The sequence below is a fragment of the Cuculus canorus genome, chromosome 3, assembly GCF_017976375.1.
Source record: "Cuculus canorus isolate bCucCan1 chromosome 3, bCucCan1.pri, whole genome shotgun sequence".
NCBI lineage: Eukaryota > Metazoa > Chordata > Aves > Cuculiformes > Cuculidae > Cuculus > Cuculus canorus.
Window position 1 is genome coordinate 96,125,328 of NC_071403.1, and position 9,712 is coordinate 96,135,039.

A 9,712-nucleotide genomic window follows, 5' to 3' on the forward strand; every position below is an offset into this window, starting at 1 on the left:
GCCTGCCATGCTGAAAATGCTCCTGTTTTTTTTTCAGTCTTGGACAAAGTTCATCCAAAATGATTCCATGGTGATAATGTTTCTGACTTCTTTATTTTTTTGCTTTTATGTGTCAGGTCATGAAATGAAAGCTCTTTGCGAATCGTATGGAGCCAGTGCTGCGAAGATACAACAGACATTGATTCCCCAATATGTGGCTGCTTACACAGGAAGGAGCAGAGGGGCTGAAAGGAAGAGGTTGTCTTGTTGCTCAGAAGTCTATAGCACGTCAGGTACAAGTGAGACCTGTGTTTTCAGAAGAGACCTATAGCCATATTATCCCAGAGCGTATTGTTGTCCTCCCTCAAAGTGAGAAAGCACCATGTCCAGCTCGCAGCTACCTCCAGGAACCATGTCAATCTATAGAAATACCAGTGGACTACATCTCGTAGGGTGTTAGGACAAACTACTGTCTTCACATGCTGCTTAGATGCTTCTGAAAAGCCCAGAGGCATCAGTTTGCACTCTCATGAGCTCCCAAGCCCCTGCTCACTTCAGGAGCCTACTTCCCAAGTGATTTTTCACAGAATTTAGGCTTCTTAAGGCATGTTTTCCATGTTAAGGGTCCTTAAAGTATGTTTGTTTGCTTTAAGCGGCACTGAGATTGTCCTGGAAATGCCCCTATTCTGTTTGAGGGAAACAACCTTAGAAAGAGGGAGGGTCAGGTGTACGGAAGAGATGATCTCTTGTGTGGCATGATTGGAAAGCACAGATGTGAGCTGATGCACAGGGGCATACAAAGCCCTTGTTCAGGTCGATATTAAGCAGCTGGTTTACTGTGTGTGCTTTCAACTTCTATTCCTTTTGATGATGTTAAAGCAAAAGCAGGGATCTATATCTTCTCCCCAAGCTTTGAAAATACTGGCATAAACATTTCAGTAGCTGGTAGTGGTTTCACTGCAATGACAGAATCTGTGGTGGCAATTTTTTTGTAAAATGCTTGAACTTCCCGAAATATATATATTTTTTAAATCCGGACTCCAAATCACTTTTCATTTTCAAATACTTTCCCCTTTTGTAAGAGAAATTACAAGTTCAAATCCTAACAATGTTTTGAGTAGAACAAGGCCTTTGGACCCCAATGGCTTTTGCTAAAGACTTTCAGAGTTGCTAACACCTAGAAAATCAGTTATTTGCACTGGGCTACTTATAACCCATTGAAGAATGGGAGAAATTAATCCCAACAATGCAGTTTAATAGTAGCACTAAGATCTTGCAATTAAACTGTACTGTGGGATTATGCATATTAGCACATTAATTACTCCTTAAATGATAAATGTTGAAGCAAATAATTATCTACAGCTTCTGGGAAGGGATAATCACTAAGGTTAGGCTCGTGAAATACAATTAATTTCTTTTACAAAATAGAAATAGAACTATAGCTTGCTGAAAACAAAGCAAATTGTTCCCCCCACCAGGTTAAACCACATTTCTTTTTGAAATATGTGTGGCAGGTTACACTTTTTTTCTCTTTAAAACCAATCGAAATTAGAACAATCAAAAACACCTAGCAGATTTCCAGAGACTGACTGCAAAACCCTATAGAGGTGTTAATTTACATCCTTCTTACTCCAGTAAAGAGGGTGATGGAAATCTTAGAGGCTGGCTGAATGGCAGGGAGCACAGCTGTGTGGGAATGTTGCTCTCTGACACCAGGATGGGCACGCACAGCCTTGCTGCTATGCCTGGGCTTGTGGGAGCCAGCTGCCTCCCGAGGGTCTGCACCTCTGCAATACTTGCACGTGGCTGCAGCCACCATGCATCCCTGCAATCTTTGTGCTGGCTGCAGTCCCCATGGATAGGTGCAATCAGCCTGCACGGCTACAATCCTTATGCATGTCTGTGCTGGGTTGGCCCTGGGCAGGTGCAAGGGGATTGATTACGGGGGCTTAGTGCAGAGGGGCAGTCCCACACTTATCTTACAAAGCAGCACGGAGACACCCTGCCTCTCCCATGCATCAGTGTGACAACTTGCCGGCCTCCATGTACAGCAGCAATTTACTGAGCCCTCCATCCTTACTCACTCACACATGAAGTTTTAGCCCAGCTCCTTGCCCTGTGCCAGTAACCACCCAGGGCATCACGTTGTACCAGGGAAGGTTTAGACTGAATATAAGGAAAAATTTCTTTACTGAAAGAGTGACGAAACATGGAAACAGGCTGCCCAGGGAAGTCGTGGAATCTCCATCCCTGGATGTGTTCAAAAACACATTTAGATGTGGCACTTCAGGACATGGTTTAGTAGGTGTGGTGGTGTTTGGCCCATGGTTGGACTGGATGATCTTAGAGGTCTTTTCCAACCTTAACAATGCTATGATTCTATAATTTCCCACAGGATTTGTCCTGCTTTCTCCATCTGGTAGGTCCCTGGAGCTGCCCCACAACCACTCCCCAACCCCAGTGCCCACTCCTCCTGCACACAGCCCACAACAGAAACCAGTACAAGGGGTTTTGTGGCAAATGGAGCAACAGTGAGGCATACCGCAGGGCCACTGCAGAACCCCAAGGATATGAGCAATTGCCATTGTGCTATAAAATGCAGTTTGCTGAAATGAAACCACCCTGGCCACGCGCACCTGACCGCAGCATCCGAGCAGCGCTGGAACCGTCAATACGCGACCATCATTAGCAGGGAAATTAATCTTTTACAACAGCCACAACGGGCTATTAGCTTTTAACCAGGTTTTAGGGGTGGGAAACAGCTTTCCTGTTGGGCAAATCTTAACAAGGAAATAACTGGCTCCAAACATCCAGGGGTGGCGGGGAGTTCAGAGCAGAGTTAGCTCTGAACTCCGCAGCTTGAGCTCCTCAGTACAATGCAGCCGGCTCCCATGCGTGGAGGAGCCGGTGGTGGAGCTGCAGGGAGCTGCTCTTATTTATTTGTTCCTATTGCACAGGCTGAGACAAGGGCCGTGTTTTATGTTCCTCTGCAGGAAGGTGATAAAGTGCCCAGGAGATGCTGAAGACCATTCACCAATAAATTCAAAGGGAAAGGCCATTTCTTGTGTCTTGGAAGGAGAGCTGAGGGATGCTGGTGTACAGAGGAGACCGAAATGCTGCGTTGTACAGCAGCATGGAAGTAAGCATCCAAGAAATTTTTCCAGTTTGTTTCATTGCTTGCAGTTCTTTTTCCCTTCAATGATTTTTATTCTGCCTGTGGCTAGGCAATCAATATCTCTCTGACACTAATAAATATTCTAGGCCTTTAAATGATGATGTATTCCAGGGTGAAACAAATTAAGTGCACAATTGCTGCCGTGTTGTACTCAAACTAATTCTGTGGGTCTAAACGGAAACTTGGAGAGAGATTCCTGAACTGGGCTCTCTGGTGGCAGCAGATTTGAACAGGAGGAGAAACATCAGATCTGGCTTCCACTTGTTGCTAATCCCTCTTCTTTCACTGAGGCAAATCAGAGATTGGGGTGAGCTGCGTGAGAAGCTCTGCAGGCAGAATCCACCAGGGAGGTGCGCATGGTTGAGTATGGGCCAGCCTGGAGGACCGCAGGGCCCTTATTTCCCTTGACAGGGGTCCACAGAGCTGGACAAGCATTCCAGGGGCTGGCATGCCAAGCATAGCCTGGGTAGAGTGGCACCAGCCCAAACACCTTCCCCCCCAGGGGACCACTCCGGTAGGGACTTCAGCTGTTGGTACAGTGGCTGGTCAGGGAACATCCCTTGAGGACCTGATGCTGGAAGCAATCCTTCCCTTTGATACCCATCCTGGGGAGCAAGTTGGGAACCTCTCTGGAGTCCTGAAAAGTCTACCACGGCTGTGACAGCAACCAATTCCATCCACAGGTACTCGGGAGAGAGCAGATCGACTTAACCAAGCATTGGAGAAATGACCTGATTTTCTTCTTAAACGGTGTTGTACGATGGGTGAAAAAAAACAGTTACAGGTTGCATTAGTCTCTTTGGTTTCCTATGATGCTTTGCTGAGATGGCAGAGGGATTGTGCAGTGGCTGCCACTGTGTTTCTTCTATATTGTTACTGCTGCTTGAGCCCTTCAACAGAGAAATGCAGGAGCTTTGTTATGCAGTTTTGGAAATATTTGACTCTGTTCTCTAACTTCTGTTACAATAAGAGCTGTTACTTTGTGGGATTAAGAAACCAAGACAGAGGGCAAAGGTGCTAGGCACGTTTGCCAGGAACAGACACTGCATAGCAAAACACAGCCAGCCCTAAGTCAGCAGATGCCTCCTGTCGGTGACCAGCAGCCCATCTCGTTCATCCTGCAGAGCTGTCACTGCCACGTCTGGGCCTCCTGGGTGAGGGGGTAGTTGTCTCCCTCTTCCCTTTCTTCTTCTTTGGAGGGAGGAGGGTACTGCCATTTTTCTAGTGGCAGCTGTGCACTATCTATGCATTAAACCTCATCATCTTGTACGTGCATACAGGCAATGCATAATGGACCTTGACATTTACCATCAAGAGAATGAAGTCCTCCCAGTTTCAGGTCCACCTGTGCTGTTTTTCGTACCAAAGCTTTTCTTAACAACAGCCACTTAATATGAGTAAAAACCCCTGCAAAACCTGTATATCAGCAAAAGCCTCTCTACAACGACAATTATCAGCAAGGTATGGAGACATGGATGCCCAGGAAGTCTGAGACCTCACCTATGGGAAGTCTTAGGCAACATTTGCAGAGCCAGGTCCGTCAGTGCTTTGGCTTCATTCTAGCCTCCCTCTACCATGCTTGTGATTGAGTTATTGTTTGGGAGAAGAGAGAGCAGCATGAGACCAAGCTCCACAAATAATTAACAAACTCTTTTCTCATCCTTTTTCTCCAAGGAGAACCCCCTGGGGGCCAGAGGAGGCCAGAGAAGTGCTTCAGATCTTCCACTGCAGCAGGAACCAGCTCTGAAACAGCCTGATGGGATAATTTGGAGCACAATGTCTCGGTCTGTTGTTTCTCATAGATGTCAGCAGGAATTTCTTTGCTTGCTTCTGTGGCCCAACTCTGATCCCATGGCTGACAACCTCTGCTAAAGAAAAGTGGGGTTTGTGGTGGAGGGTCTATGACGTGGGAGTGCTGGGGAGGGGGCATGTTGCCTGCTGGGAGGTCAGTTTGGCCTGAGTCCCCCTGTAGCCCTGAGGCCATTTTTCTTCCCTTTGGGTTTTGTCTGAGGGAGACTGTGATTTTGCTTCTGGCCAATGCACTGTGTGCAGCTTGGGCCTCCAGGGCTGAGGATGAACCAGAGAGATAAGCTATCTGCTAGCATAAATGTGCCTCTAGCCTTGCACATCTTGTAGGAAAATTTCTGGAAGGGAGGAGACATTGAGAGAGTGGGCTTGAGCAGTACCTGCCTTGTTTCTCACCCCCTTTCCACCAGCACCCACTGCTAAGTCCTTCTGGAGGAAGGCTACGAAATGAAAGACCTGTCAGGCTCTGTGTGACAGTCCTAGATGACAAAAATACAGGGATTTACGGACTGATGAATGTGGGATACTCCTGAGCCTGTGCAAACAGAAGAAACACCCTGCTTAGGCAGAGCTAAGCCCTGAGATCTTCTAATGACCAGGGCAGTTCTGGCTTTTTCCTTGCAGCTCCTGTATCAGGGTGTCCTGATACTCATCCATGTGCTGCAAGATTTGAAACACATACTCTACCTATCAATGTGCTATTCTAGAAATGGTAGGATAGGCATTTTTAGAACCCTCCAGCACAGTTTGGAGCATAACTCTTATGGACAGTAGTGAAACTTCCAGGCAGGTGAAGTGGCTGAGCCAGCAGGGGTGTTGCAAGGTGCTGCTGGGCTCTGCCACCACGGCAAACCATGTGAGACACCGATGACTCAGGTCTCTCCCATATTCCTAATGAAAAGCAAAGGATCTGGTATCTTTGTATTAATCACTGCAAACCCAGCTCTCCACCATTAGTATCTTCCCAGGATTTTGTGTATCTTGGTGTGTTTATATAACCAAATCACTTTTTGAGTGCTCTGCTGAGCAAAAACACTGGTAGCAGGCTCCTAGGAGGAAGCACCATCAGCTGAGTAAAAACTGAAGGGCTTTTCTGTGTGACACCCATTGCAAAGGGAAAAACCCTTGATGACTGCACTATCGCCATGTGGGGTACGTATTTTGAAATGAGCCTGACATGGATGAACAAGCAGATCCACAGCCGAGAAGAGTCTGTTTCCACTGTGCCTTGCAGAGCTTCCGTGAGCCTGGTGGCCCATGGGAAATGTTTATAAGTAAGATGCAATGTTCCCACTAATTTAGCATAACACTCAGCACACCCCTGAGAGGCTGTAAGGAAGGCACTGCATCTACTGTAGCCAAGGGGAGCCGCATCCTCTTACTTGCTACGCTGCAGTTTCTGTGGTACCTTTTATGTCAGGTCTGAGATGGAGAGAGGCACTTGAGCACCAGGCATTTTGCACCGTGGCCCCACCATACATGTTGCACCACGACCCCAGTCTTCACAGCTCCCTCTTTGCCCTGGGTCCTTTTAGGTCAGGTGTGTAGCTCTGCCCAGAGCCTGTGCACCTACCCCAAGGTCTAAGTCGCTGCGCTGACCGCTGCTTTTGTTTGCACAAGTTTTCAAAAGTGTCCTAGTGGACAAACTTGATGGATTGCCTGCCAGAAGGACCTGGATGATCAACTGAAGTTTTTATTTTCGTGTATCAATTCCTACTTGTTTCCTAACTTTTTAACTGCCAAGTTCAGCCTGCAAACTGTTTTGGGGAGCTCTCTTTGGTATTCCCTGTTCCTGAAGTGAATCCCCCTTCATCCATACGTTTCCTGCTTTCCTATATAAAGGAAAACAAAGTTCTATGTTTGAGTAAGTAGAATACAGAGGACTATCCAGCAGGTCAGTTTAATGCTGGGCTACTTTCTGTTGATGGGCAGGAATACATTTCTGTTTGTTTTTCTTAGTTTTTCACGCTATTCTCTCACTGTGAGAAGTGAGCACTGCCAAGAAGAGATGAAGACACAGCTTAGCTACAATAATCCAGGAGAAATATTCTGCAACTGTAGAGCTGCTTTTTGGGATAATTCCTCCAAGCTGTGCAATTGCTGGAGTGCTCAAAGGCAGGCTTGTGGTTTCCTTAAAAGGCGCCCACACAGATTTTGCTTCCCTGCAACGCACGTGCACAAGCCTACGTTATTTCTGGCAAGTCCCCATCACGTGCCTGCCAGCAGCTGCCTGCGCAAAACGTGATGGTCGGATGTGCAGCCAGTCTGAGAGGCCCAAAGTATTCCTAAGTGCAAGCCCACAGATACTGAGGAAATGTGTCCCATACAACTGTCTTAAAAGAGCTAGACTCAAAGTTGAAATGTCTCTCCTCAAGTGTTGATGGGGTAACCAGCATCACCCGGCATGTGGAACACCAAGGAGAGGGGACCCACTGCCACCACTGAGCTAATAGCAGCACACCAGGTACCTCCTCTTCTCCCGCTGCCAGAAAGGCAGGTAATTACAATATCCATTTTAGAAATGAAGAAATCAATGCATACATAGGTGGAGGAGTAGAATTTTAAGGATGTGTGGGCGTCTGAGATGCAAATGCTTTGGGAAATACCACAACGTGCCTGATTTCCATCTGTACGCATCTAAGTACTTTTACCTGACACAGAGGACTGTTTGCAAGAGCACAGGGAGCACAAGCAGTGGCACAGGATAAACTCCCACGTTCCCTCACTGGGAAGCCCTAGCTCTTTGCGGCACCTGGGCCAGTTGCTCGTCTGTCTTTGGACCCATTCCAAGGACAAGTGCTCCTGGGTTCCCCTGAATGGCACCCCACAGGATGGGGTGGGATGGGACAGGATGAAATTTCCCCTTTCACCCTGCAAAGCTAGCCCACATCGGCAGCCTCACTGATCCTCCCAGCTCCTCCTCCATCTATATAGAAATCTATACAAAAATTTGGCACATTTATTTTTGTTTGGGAGTAGGAAACCTGTTGGTTTTGCTTACCTGAATATTGCCCTGGCCCAGGTCAGATGCTGTGTGTCACCTGCTGGGTGCCGTTAATGTTTCTGGGTAGGAGTCACAGCTGGTGCCCTACATTCACCTCTTCCAGTCCCCACAGGACTTTGGACACACCTTTTTATGATGATGACAGGAGTGTCGAAAGCTTTGCCCAAGCTGAAGTGCAAAAGAGTGCACTTTTAAGATTACCTAATTGGAAAAACAACTATAATTATCTGTAATAGACTCAGTAACTATATATGCAATCATTTCTTCCCAAAGACCTTAGAACACTAGGGAAGAGAAACTTCCTGGTTTCTGTGCAAAGAAAGTGTAATCAAAACAGTCCTTAATAAACCAGTCTGTTTCTAACCTTCATTTTCCAGTTTTCAGTACACCTGTGGCATCATTTCCTATAGAAAACCAGCCAGAGTCGAGCTTAGATTTTTTTGGGTATCTTTGAGGAACAATTTTGTTAAAGGTCAAGAAATACTTTTGCAGCAGCAGCTAAAGTCTTTTCCCTTCTTTCTGAGCCCAGCCAGTGGGTTTCCTAGCTTTGTCATGGCTCTGATGTCCACCTACAGACATCCGCTCAACTATTTCTGTTGGAGCGTGGTCCTGTCATCTTCACAGAGGGCATCCAGATAGACAGACAAGTCTGGCCTTTCCTTAGCAGTGTCATTTCCTTGTGCTTTCCCACTTCCTTCTTCCATATGAAAAAAAGAAACAAAGATCTTTGGTCCTAGTACTGGGACTTAGATTTATCCCCACGTAGCAGGAATGCAAAAAAAATGGGTTTTTTTCCCAAAGTCTTTACCATAAAGATGATATGAATCATCACATAATGATGTGAGGGTTCTGAGGCAGTGGAACAGTGGAACAGTTTGCCTAGAGAAGTCGTGGATACCCCATTCCTGGAGGTGTTCAAGGACAGGATGGATAAGGCTTTGAGCAACCTGATCTAGTGGAAAGTGTCCCTGCCCATGGAGAGGGTTTGGAGCTGGGTCTTTAAGGTACCTTCCAACCCAAACCATTCTATGATTCTATAAAAGTATTCTAATTGACTTCCCTGTGCTGTGTGACCTCAGTACGATGTTTGAGTGAGGGTATCATTTCACACACAACCAGTTGTACCAGTCCACTTTTCAAGGTCTGAAATGCAAATCCTTTTTTCACAAGACTAAGATAAAAAAAAAAAAGAAAAACTTGAGTAAAAACATTAATTCCATTTTATTTTTCAGGGAAAAAAATATGAAAACAAGTATGTGGGCAATGTGATGGGAAAACATAGCCTTTGCATGGGACAGGCTTCTGCAGCTGCAATGCCAAGTTTTGTATTGGTCTGAAATACTGCCAATCATCTCTTAACCAAAAATATTTTGTTATTTCCATGGCTGGCTCCACTTTTTTTACACACACATACCCTGCAGCTGGCAGTGGACTAACAGTAGTAGAAGTCCAGGAGAAGGCATGACTGTCACACAAGCGTTGCCATAGGTGTATGAGAAATACCGTTGCAGTAGAAGCAAGAGTGACCAATGCTGCCGCAAATGGCTGGTTGCTCAAGACTGGTAATGCGGGAGCCTCACACCAGCACAGGGGTGAAATAAAAGGACTCCCCACTGAAAATGAAAATTATCAGAGGCTGATGTTCAGCTGGATGGTGGAGTCAGTGGGGGAGCTCTTGAGAAATGTGTGCTGCGACCCCTGACATTTCATCCCTTATCAGGTTTGAGTCACTGTCTTTGGCAGCACAG

At 46.4% G+C, this 9,712-nt stretch overlaps 1 long non-coding RNA gene across 1 annotated transcript; it reads left to right on the forward strand.

The window, feature by feature from the left end:
• The first annotated feature begins 125 nt into the window (after positions 1 to 125).
• On the forward strand, positions 126 to 8,335 carry LOC128851756 (uncharacterized). The gene is made up of 3 exons (XR_008449183.1): positions 126 to 272; positions 2,973 to 3,118; positions 4,829 to 8,335. It is a non-coding gene; the product is annotated as an uncharacterized LOC128851756 (long non-coding RNA).
• Positions 8,336 to 9,712: the final 1,377 nt, after the last annotated feature.